This window comes from Ailuropoda melanoleuca, chromosome 10 (genome assembly GCF_002007445.2).
Source record: "Ailuropoda melanoleuca isolate Jingjing chromosome 10, ASM200744v2, whole genome shotgun sequence".
Classification (NCBI taxonomy): domain Eukaryota; kingdom Metazoa; phylum Chordata; class Mammalia; order Carnivora; family Ursidae; genus Ailuropoda; species Ailuropoda melanoleuca.
Window position 1 is genome coordinate 42,371,824 of NC_048227.1, and position 11,975 is coordinate 42,383,798.

At 36.1% G+C, this 11,975-nt stretch overlaps 1 long non-coding RNA gene across 1 annotated transcript; it reads left to right on the top strand.

Annotated features, from left to right (window-relative positions):
• The first annotated feature begins 141 nt into the window (after positions 1–141).
• Positions 142–11,690, top strand: LOC117804231. The gene is made up of 3 exons (XR_004628571.1): positions 142–641; positions 11,198–11,245; positions 11,632–11,690. It is a non-coding gene; the product is annotated as an uncharacterized LOC117804231 (long non-coding RNA).
• Positions 11,691–11,975: the final 285 nt, after the last annotated feature.

An 11,975-nucleotide genomic window follows, 5' to 3' on the forward strand; every position in this document is an offset into this window, starting at 1 on the left:
GAACTTCCGGTTCCGGCCTGAAATCGGAAATAGGGGGAGGGCTGCGAGCTCAAGAAAGGGGAGGGGAGAATTTTGTGACTGAGACAGGGAAAGGAAGGACAGATTGGGGGTGGGGTGAGGGAGAGTGAGTGGCGAGCTTGGAGCTGTAGAACAAATTTCGCGAGATCTTTATTAAAGGGCCTCAGCATCGGGTGATACCGCGAGAGCTGATGCGCTTACGTAACTAAAATGCGCGAACGGAAGTGGCGCGGAGTACGGCGGAATATTAATGCGGTTGGTTGTTCAGAGACTAGCGGGAAAGATTAAAAACTAAGGTTTCAACTCTGCTTAGTAAACTGTTTAATGGCTCCGCGCCCTTTTCTGTCAGAGACCTGCGGACGGATGGGCTAATGTTGGACTAGGTTTTTGTGACGAAGCTTTTCAGTTTCACCCCTAAGCTAAACTGAACTGTTTCTTTAAGAAGCCTTGGGAAATGTGTTTCCCTCAATGCGGTGTATGGAAGGAAGCGGTTGCTACTGTTACTTTGAGCCAGTCCCTGATGCTATGAGAGATTCTAGAGAAAATAATACAGAGCGAGCCAACGCATGTAACCTGAATAACACTGTGTAGGCTGAGTGCACACGAACAGAAGTTAATATTAGGTAAGGTAGATATTTTATAACTTGGCATAACTTGTATTCATCTGAAGTTATGGGTTGTATTAATAGTACTTATCGAGTGCGGAGCACTCAGGTGCTTTACGTTTATAATTTAATCATTAATACCCTTGCAAATTAAATATTTTGGCTGCCATTTTAAGGACATGAGAAAAATAAGCTCAGAGAGATGAAAAAGGTTATGAACCTCACAGACTAGTAGAAGGTAGGTCAATGTAGCTTTAAGGTGGATAGTGTTGCCTGTGTTGTGCTATCAACACAATTTTTAGTTTTAAACTTTATTAGTCGATTTGACCTAAAACCTAACTGGGAAAGTTGGAGTTAGAAATGAAGACTTAAGGACCCAGGATGAAACCCTATAAATGTCAAATTCTAAGACTCAGTAGGGTAAGAGACAGAAAAGGAACCGTCAGAAAGGGGGAATTAAGGGGAGTGGTGATGAGAATATCACTAAAAGAGAGCTTTCCAATTAAAGAGTAGACAACCCGATAAATGCTGTACCGAGGTAAGTTAAACACATCTGGGATAGCAAATGGGTCATTGGATTTGGAAATTAAGTTTTGAACTGAAAAACATCTGTCATTTTTTGTAGTTCTGGTAATAATGATAGTTTGGTGAATGGCTATAAAAAGAATGAAAGAATTTCTTCTCCATATACATCCTGGATGATACACAGTGTATTAAAAACCTAGACCACTTTTATGATGACTCCCAATCTCTCCCAGTACTCAAATATTACCTGAATTCCCAGCCTATTGAACATCTCTATTTAGGTGTAACATAAACACCTAAACTTCAAGATTCCAAAAGCAAATGCAGAAGTTACCCTCTACAAATATGTTTTTCCATGTGCATTTTCTATCTCCGTGAAGGATACCATCCATCTACTCGTTTGTGCAAGTGAGAAATCAGGGCTTTATTTCTACATTTAAAGTGATGCTTAGTGCACTAATAGCTAAATAGAAGCAGACTAAGTCAATGGGATAGCCATTTTCACCCATCATTTCTGGATTTCCCAAATTAGGATGGTCACCTCTTACCTCATGCTATCACTCTGCAGGTCATTACTGATTTCTCTTTAAGACCTTGATATTAATTCAGTGGGTCTACCAAGTGAAAGCTCAAGAAATGTTTGCTCTATGTTCTGTTTGAATGAATAGCTTTTGCTAGTTCTCTCTTTGTCTGGAGTGTAAGGTCTGTTTTCTGTACCTTCAGTTTAGAACTCGTATCCTGCTGACTAGGGACNAAAGCTCAAGAAATGTTTGCTCTATGTTCTGTTTGAATGAATAGCTTTTGCTAGTTCTCTTTGTCTGGAGTGTAAGGTCTGTTTTCTGTACCTTCAGTTTAGAACTCGTATCCTGCTGACTAGGGACTAATCATTTCAGCCATGGTGCTATTCTGCTTGATTTCCTCTCTCTGCCCCCAACATATTGTTAGGAAAAAAATCAAACATACAGAAAAGTTGAAAGAATTTTATAGGGAATTATATACTTGTCATCAAGATTCTAACATTAACATTTTATCATACTTGCCTTATTCACTATTTGTCCATGTACTTACTCAAGCACACATACTTCTATCATTTTTTTGTTGGGTGCATTTCAAAGTGCACTTACTACGTGATTTTGAAATCTCCAGTATTTCTGCTTCTATATTTTATCCATTGATTTGGACTTATGATACTGATACTAGTCTAAAGTCAGTTCTATGTCCTTGCAGACTGCTTTTTTTGTGGGGGGAGCGCAGGCAGGGAGGTCTGCCTGGAACGTTTTCACTAGCTTCTGATAAAGTCCCAGTACTTCATGTCTGCCTCCAGTCATCCCCAAAGTCCAGTTCACCTCCTGTGATTTGATTATGTGAGTGGTAAATTCCCATTTTTCATTTAAGCTGAGTCAACTTGTATTTTTGTCACTTGCAATCAAAGATTCCTAAGTAATTCAGTTTAAATCCAAAGAATTGGGGGGGAGCTGAACTTACCTTAATTCACCTCAATTTTTACTTTATATTCCCTTTAACGTCTTTAACTTTCGTGAGTTAAGAATGCAAGTTTGGACCTCACAATTTAAACTTTATTTACCAGTCTAATGTGTCTACACAAATTTCCAGAGATACAAACAAGGTTTTCAAAGGGTCTTCTTGAAGTCCCTCCCAATTTGAGCACTCTCCACCAACCACCCTCATGTCAGTGTACTAATAATTACTCTTTATCCTTCAACCCTGTCTTCAGTTTTGACTCTTCTGCACTATCCATGGGATGAGGACCAAGAGTTTGAAATCCATTTCCCACTATCTCTTTGCATATTTTAAGTGGGATTCTCATCTTACTTGACTCATTTTGGATATAAGGATATTTGGCACTTATTTTCATGGGGACTTAGCAGAAACATACTAAAATAGTTTCACTTTAATGTTCTGTTGCATCAACATGTATAATACATCAAATAAAGAGTTCCATATTTTGTCAGTTAATATGACATTTGTTGTGAATAACAGGCAACAACACATAATGGTTAAACAATAAAAGGAATTTATGTGCTTAGTTAAGTGGAAAATCAAGAGATAGAACAGGTTTTAGGTGTCATAAACTTTGATTCATAAACTTAATGATAACATCAATAATTTAGTTTCCATTATTGTCTTCTGCCTTTGTGGTATTTGCCATTGCTCTAGAACGGTGTTTCTCAACCTTTTTTTCTTTACTGCTCTCATAAGGAGCCTTTTAAGATTTTTTTCTCAGTGCCCCCCCCCAAGGTTTAATATGATGCATATCTGTTTATGGACTGTATGCTTGTTTTATGCTTTATACATTTTTTCTCTCCCCAATTTTCACCCCCATCAAGAATGTAGTCTTTAGCAGTTTTGCTCTCATGTGACATACACACTGTCCAGTACAATGACAGAGAGCATCTCTTTTGGTAGCTATTTCAGCAGAACAGGGAACTTCCATTTTCAAAAAGCCCTTGGCAACTGTACCCTTGCGTGAGCAATAGGGGACAGGTGGTTTGAGTTGAAAATATCTTGTGTAACTTAGACTGAGGACTGACTCAAGGAATCATGGGCTTTGAGGAGCTCCCAAAAAGAAGAAAAATCTGAAGACTCCTAGGACGAGCAAAGCAGGGAATGTTTGTTTTTTTTTTTGCAACCAACAAATGTTCATTATTCATATGTCTATTTTGATTGAGCTCTTTATCTAGAAAGTATTATCTTTACTGCCTGTCCTAGAACCAAACTAGCCCATCCTGATCAAATATTATTCCCTACAGGAAGTTCGGAAATGGTTTTCTGTTCAAATATTTAAAACTGCAGTGCACAAAGGATAGCCAGCTCCTTACCAATTCAGTGACACTGCTGGAGAGCAGCTCCCCAAATTCACACATTTCTCAAATATTTGAGTTTATTCCATATTTCTACTCCCTACATCTTTTTCCTAGGTCTTTGGCAGCCCACGTTGTTGCTGAAAGGGTTTGTGTTTCAGATGCCCATAATGTGGATGGTAAAGGTAGGCCTGGGGTGGGGGTGGGAGAGTAGAGGCAGGTACAGTTCCAAAGCATTCGCGACATTACGTATAAGGGCCATTTCTGTTTGTAGCTAACTGATGTTTTAGTTTTTACTCCCTCAGCTAAGCTGGCTGCAAGGGAACTGCCTTGATGGTGCCATTATGTCCTGCAAATAAAATCTGTTCAACAGGTTTCAAAGTCCATTCATATTATCGCAAGAAATTTGAACATTACATTTTCATTTAAAGAAGAGGAAGAGCTGTTAGCATCTTAAGTATGATTTCAACTGTTGCAAATTTTAAAATGGTTCCAAAAATATTTAAACAGTTTTTTCATTTCTTTGTGTGAACAAAGTTTCTCTTTTTTGATGACTATCAAGAGTTTGAAGGGAACATCCTTAAAGGTCTTGATCAGGAATTGATAGTAGACATTTTAAGCAGAAAATCTTATATTAAAAAAGTGAAATTTATGAAGGAAAACATTTAAAATTCCTATTAAATTTTGAAAAATATATTTGATATTTATATAAACTCAATGCTTAACATCATCTCTAATATTTTGTGTTTGCTTTTTTAAAATTACATAATATGATGGGGCGCCTGGGTGGCTCAGTCGTTAAGCATCTGCGTTGGGGTCAGGTCGTGGGTCAGGGTCCTGGGATGGAGCCCTGCGTCAGGCTCCTCACTCAGCGGGAAGCCTGCTTCTCCCTCTCCCACTCCCTCTGCTTGTGTTCCCTCTCTCGGGGTCTCTCTCTCCCTGTCAAATAAATAAAATAAAATCTTAAATAAAAAATAAAATTACATAGTATGATAAAAGCAATTATATTATTTTATTAAGCCCCAAATAGATATCTCCAATTCCTTCACAGTTCATCTCAGAGTATCTTACAGTGTTATTCTCTACATGAAAAAGTTGAAGCACTAAGTTAAGAGGCTGTTGCAGTAGTTAAAGCCAGAAATAAGTAGTTGAACAGTATAGATAGTGGCCATCGGAGTTATAGATAAATGGATGGATGAGGAAATGGAATTGGTGGAATTAGTGAATGGCTGGTTGTGGAGGAAGGAGGGGAAGAGAAGAGCAATATAAAGAATGATTCCCAAATTTTTCACTTGTACAACTTGGATAGGAAGGATGCTATTTACAGAAGCAGAGAAGACTGGAGCAAGGTTGGGGGAGAAAAGAATAAAGAAATCAGTTTTAGACACAATGAGCTAGAGGTACCTGAGAGACTTCCAAGTGTAATTATCAAACAGACAGTCTTAGGGAAAAACATGGCACTAGGGAAACAGATACTGGCCTGCTGACAATAATTTTAAGTCATGCAAATGAATGAGGTCACCCAAGGAAGATATGTCAAGTGAGAAAGAATAGGACTTAAAACAGAACCTTAAGGAATAAAAAAAAAATATTGAAGGCGTGGCTGGATGCAGAGGAATTGCTAAAGAAATTTGTGGAAAACTAAAAATTATGATGTTGTGGAAACAAAGATAAAAGGGTGTTTCAGTGTTCAGTACTTCCAGGAAGTTAAACATGAGGTGTCCACATGTGGGTGTGTAGGTTCCTTGGAGTATAGACTTGAGTCCAAAATAGGAGAAAAGGAATCTAGGTCAGGAGCTGAGGCCAGCTTTGCTTATACCACCACATTCTGGTGAAGGCAATATCGTCAAAGTAGGAGGATGGAGTCTATTTCCTTTATCAGCTTGTTATCTTGAGTTAGAACTTATAAATATTTAGGAATGTAGTATGTGTGCCTTTATTTTTATTCTTGCCCTGAACCCACAAATATTAAAAGTTCTGTTTTTTGTGTGTTAGGTTTCTATTCCTACATATGAGTAGTCTACAGGTAAACTGTTCTCAACTTGGATTTGCAATTTCCCAAATTTCCCACAGATGTCTCAGCTCAGTCACCATCCCAGAAGTAGTGATGTCAGCCTCCCTTAAGCAACATACCTCTTCACTTTCTATCCATTACTCAGTTTTATTTCTAGCCCTTTACCTATCTGACATCATCTTATTTAATTATTTGCCTCCTTGTTTATTTCTGTCCTCCCACCCCTCCCGACTCCTGCTCATTGGATGTTAGTTCCACTGGGACAGGGATTATAAGCATTGTGCTCACCACTGTCTCAGGATTTAGAATAGCACCTGAAATGTAGTAGACATTTAATAATTTTCTGAAATGTAAATGAGTATCTTTATTTCTAAGTAAATACTGTTTAATTTATTTCAGGTATAAAGAATGAGTTAATCACATTTTCTATAGTATCATTGAGGAAAGATTTAATAAACAGCTAAGTTGATATTCAAGTAGTATATCAATTGTTTATCATGGAGATTTCTTAAGTATTTGAAAATGCTTTGTTCTCCTGGTCAATTTAAATCTCCAATCTTAAAATTATTGATTTTTAAGATACTTCTCTTTCTAGATTTTGCAAGGATAAACTTTAGTTCCTCTACTTTCCAAATACTCATTACTATTTAATGCATTTAAATTGCTTATTGAAATTGAAATGTTACTGTGATGCTAATGATTGCTTTCAGAAATAACTGATATTTTAACTAACATAGATGTAAAATCGGGGTGCCTGGCTGACTCAGTCAGTAGAGCATAAGTCCTGAGTTCAAGCCCTTTGTTGGACTTAGAGCTTACTTAAAAAAGTAAATAAAACAGCTGTAGAATCAAACAGAATAGGTAGATTTTTATTTTTTGAGCTTCTGAGGGAAGCTTAAACATCATGATATATTTTAGAATTAGTTTTTAAAAGCAAAAACTTAATCAGATAAGAACATAATACAGAAATAAAAATAATCTTCATAGGATTAGTACTTTTCACCACCAAAGTGCATTCATTTAATGTTTTGTTTCACAGACTAATATGTCAAATCAGTGTTCTTAGATGGTTTATCTCAGAAGAAATTCCAGAAGAAATTTGGCTTTGTTTATGGGAAAAAAAAAGGGTATTTTATTTCACAGAGCCTCAGGGAATCACAAATTAAAACTTTCGACTAAAATGGATGCCATCTACTATTCATTATTTCAACAAACAAACCACTCTGCTGAAGTTGCAATCAGGGTAAGGGATATATAGTGCTTGAAACCTGCAAGGCTGAGAGGGCCTACTTTGCATTCTTATTCCCATTTCACGTCTTCCTCTGAGCTCCCCAGCACCCCACAGAGCTACTCTCAGTGGTGCAAAGCTCCATTAAGTAAATAGAGGCTCTGCATTTAGAAGCCATCTCTGGGAATTCAAAGTGTTCTGAGAGGGAAATTGGTACTATCAAGATTAAGGTATTAATGAAAAGTTCTGTTAAATTTCTGTTGGGATGCTAATTAATCTTCTAAAAATTGTTAATCAATTTAATTATGTAACGCACTTAAACTTTTACACATGGTACAGGAAAAGAAACAGGGTCTTTCAATTATGCCCAGAGGCATTCAGAAAGTTAAGGGAAATAAGTCTAAATGAAAATCATCCCCCAGTGGTGTTTTGGCTTGATCTTCAATATTCACTTGTTCTGTCATATTTGATAAGTTTGGGAAATCAATATTTAAAGCTCAGATAGCTGAAGAAATACTGGAAGTATTAGAAGAATGATGATGATTCTTTAAGTGGAATCTCCTCCTTGTGCAATTTTAGCATAGATTCTTAAATTCATGCCGGTAGCTTTTAGCTTGAATTGTTAAAGAAATAATCCAATAATTTTTTATTATTTGAAGCCTGACTGACCGCACTGTCAGTATTGAGCTAAATGAGTTACCCTGAAAGTTATGCTATATTCTTATTACTATTACAGTTTTTTTATGTTGTTAGGAATATGAATCATATCAAAGTTGTTAAATATTAAAATGTCAATCCATCTCTAAATCTTAAATATATGAAACACTATGTGAAAGTATGTAGTACAGTGCCTAGAAAATATATGGTCTCCGGAAATGTTAGTATGAATGAAATACTAAATGGAGGAACAGAAGTAGATGACGTGATGTGACAACAAAAGTTGTTATAGCCACAGACTATAGTTTTGTCAGTGAGTATTAATCCTGGAGAATCTGATCAGGTAGGTCTAAAATGTGACTGAGTCAGCCTTAGTTTCTATTTCACAGCCTGGTCGGAGTTGATAATTTTTAAGATCACATATAGGTAGAAGAATATATTTTAATAATTCATTTTGAAGAACTAAAAATTATACTTTAATTTTGGGCCTACTTTTTTATTGTTTAAAAGAAAAAAGTTGATGTTAGTGACTTTGTTCTGATTTGTAATACATTTCTTTTGGACATAGTTGAAGACTGTTTCCAGTAGCATCTATGAAACAATTCACCTTGATGAGGACACATTGATCTTGGCTGTAATCTTTGGTTTTATAAACTCAATAACTCAATTTTATTGGTTCACTCAAAGGATCGTTAGGCTTTAGATTCCTGCTTGTCAAAACCATTAGTGACCATAAGAACTAAAAAGCCAATATTATATAATATGGTGCTTCTGAGTGAGGGGCTGGAGAAAGGGAGCCTAGTTAAAGCAGGGGACTCTAATAGAGTAGATTAACAAAAGAGGCTTGAAAGGGGTGGTGTATTTAAAGGTTATGGTGCAGTTGTGATGAACTCACCAGTGTCCTATGAAATAATTTTACCAAAATTCTCTGAACACTTTTGTAAAGACGGTAACTAGCATTGTAACCCTAGGAAGATGTCTCGTTTTAATGGACCCTTGAGGTTCTTTGTAAAATCACCAAAACCTATTTACGTGAAAGCTTAGAGCCAGATTAATAGTCCTAGCTTCTATTGAACTATTGAATTAGATTCTACTACTACTTCTAGCTGCTAAAAATCCAGTTCTAGGCTTTTGCATTTTGAACTATCAGATGATCAAATTGCTTTTTGTATATTGGGGTCTCTTAAGAAAAATAGATTAATTGTATTTGTTTTGCAGGGTGTTTTTTTGAATATGGGCCTTCCCTGGAAAGATATGGAACTTTTTCTATTTATTTGTTTGATGAGATAATTATACTTTAGGATTGCATCACTATGATTTTTCTAATAGTATTTCCTTTCTTTTCTTATCTGATCATTTATGGATGTAAAGCCAACTATGCTTAAAACTTGGTGGTGGTGTGGTGAGATTCTTTGGTTTCAGGGAGAAGAAATTAAAGTTGAAATTTAAGCAGAGTAAAACATTTTAAAGAGTGCAAGTTCAATTAATCATTAAGAATGAATCTTCAGGGATGTTTAGGAATATGGTCATACTGTAATGAGTATATCAAATATAATGTTGTTTCACTGCATGGCCATTAAGTAGAAATTGGTAATTTGGGGATGATGAAAAATATTATCATTCAGTTTATGTTAGGTTTTAAATCCAATTTTTTTAAAACTTTCCTGGTAAATACTTGTGTTTCCTTGATAAATGGCACTTGCTTAAGGTTAGTATGTCATTATCCTGATCAAACTGGATTCACAGTCTAAAGGGAAATTTCATTCTGAGATCAAATGAAGCAACTCTTGATCAATCTAAATGAGAGTAAGGTTTTATACTTCTTCATATATCCAGACAATTCAAAAGTTTATTAATCAATATAAACTGTCTTCATTAAAAGAGAAACAATAGCATATTTGAATTGACGTATGGTGTTTATTAAACTAACAAAAACGGAGTCATCTTTGGTTTCAATTTCATTACTGCTTACCTTAACTTTCTTGCTCGGAATTGATTTCTGCTTTTTCTAAAGGACTCATTATCAACTTTAATAAACCTCAGATTGATCCCCTTTGGAAAACAGAGAATACATTATTTCCTGTGTCTCTAGCTTAATTTACAAAAAAAAAAATGCATATCATCAGAATTGATAATTCAGCTCCAATTGAAACATATTGAACTGACATACAAAAGATTTCTGAAAGCAGCAAAATTTAGCTGTAGGACAGTAATAAGATGTGAAATCGGTTAAAAATTTAGTTTTGAAATGCCATTAGCTTTTGAGAAAGAATGTGGGAGATTTAGGATATGTAGAGAATAAGAAGTTAAATGACTACACTTCTTTCAAGATGCTTTTTTACTTTAGATTTTTAATTGACTATATAATTGTGTTTATATTAGGAGAAATTGTTGGGGTTTAATCTATTATTTTTATTTTGGGTATTTTATGGCTAAAACAGTATATATAACTATATCTTAGAAGAAAAAGTCCTACATCAAAGACATCCCCTCTTAGCTGGGTCATCAAAAGTAAACATTAAAAAATAAAGTTGATAGCTCAGTGCAAGTGGGCTGCTATGGGTGTGTGTAGTGTTCTGGTGTATCTGTTCCTCCATAGCTCAGTCCTAAATCATTTACCCACTCCTCCATCAAGCAGCAGTGATTTACTGAGTATAGGCAGTAGTAGGTATTATACTATAGTGCCCTTAAAGGCTAGTTAACATGCTGCTATGAAGTAAGAGTTTTATTTTCAAATCCTCTCCTTTTACTCTAGAACCTCTTCAGTTACACATACCAATTGCCATTTCTTTGCCTGTTTTAACAGACACTATGAGTGCCATAGTCATACCCTCTCAGATTCTTTTAGTATTTCCAAGCATGCCAACTTGATTCTTTTTAAGGGCCAGCTATTACATCTTTTTTGGGGGGCTTACTTTGGGTTACCAAAACTCACTTTGTTGACATGCTTGGGTGGTCTGAAAATGCATGAAAAGTAATATTCCTTAGGTGATGGCCCTTAACCCAATGACCATGATATAGAGGTATAAATACCAGGGTCTTCACCCCTTTACTGGAATAATTCTAGAGCTTCCCTATGGTGTCCACTGTGGTAGTTGGCTTGTGCATCACCTATTAGCTGCCTTTCCTTTTTTGTATTATCTTCTCATTTCCCTGTCAAGGTCACTATTTCAAGTAAACCACGAGCTCTCAATCCTTGTCTCAGGATTTGCCTTTAGGGGAAACCCATCTAAGAACTTGGTATTCTCTAAACAAAGATAGAATCTTGGTTGTAGCCATGCAAGTCTATAAAATTCAAATAGTAGATACTTTTTTTTTTACTTTTTAGGACTGAAAACTTATATACCTCAACATGAGACTGGCAGAATCTTACTGGGTATGTTTGATTGTAAATTCACATTCAAGTAAATGCTATACTGGATTCACCAAATGATCCACCAAATTGTTCACTTTAATTAATGGAAGTAACTGAGTGGAATGATTACATATGCCATTTTTTTAGTTGAACAAAATGTATTGAACATCCACTATGTGTCAGGTACTATTCTAGGCTTTAGGGATACAGCAGTTCTTACAAATCTTAATAGTTGTTGATAAATTATTGGTTTTACTCAATGTGGTTAATACTTTTCCCTAGTACTTGCATTGCAAGACTCAAAGTTGTAATACCTTTCCCCGGTTATGCTTTTCCATATTAATTACAGCTTACAGATTTTGCATATCTGGAAGGTCTACTTAATCAGTTCTTTTTTTTCTCTTCAGCTGCAGACATTCTTCTCTTTCAAGAGTTCCCTTTCAATGACCTCAATGTGAGACAGGAATCCATCAAAATTCTTTTTTTTTTTTTAAAGATTTTATTTATTTATTTGACAGAGATAGAGGCAGCCAGCGAGAGAGGGAACACAAGCAGGGGGAGTGGCAGAGGAAGAAGCAGGCTCACAGTGGAAGAGCCTGACGTGGGGCTGGATCCCAGAACGCCGGGATCACGCCCTGAGCCGCAGGCAGACGCTTAACCGCTGTGCCACCCAGGCGCCCCATGGAATCCATCAAAATTCTAGAGGAGAACATAGGCAACAACTTCTATGACACCAGAGCAACCTTTTTCA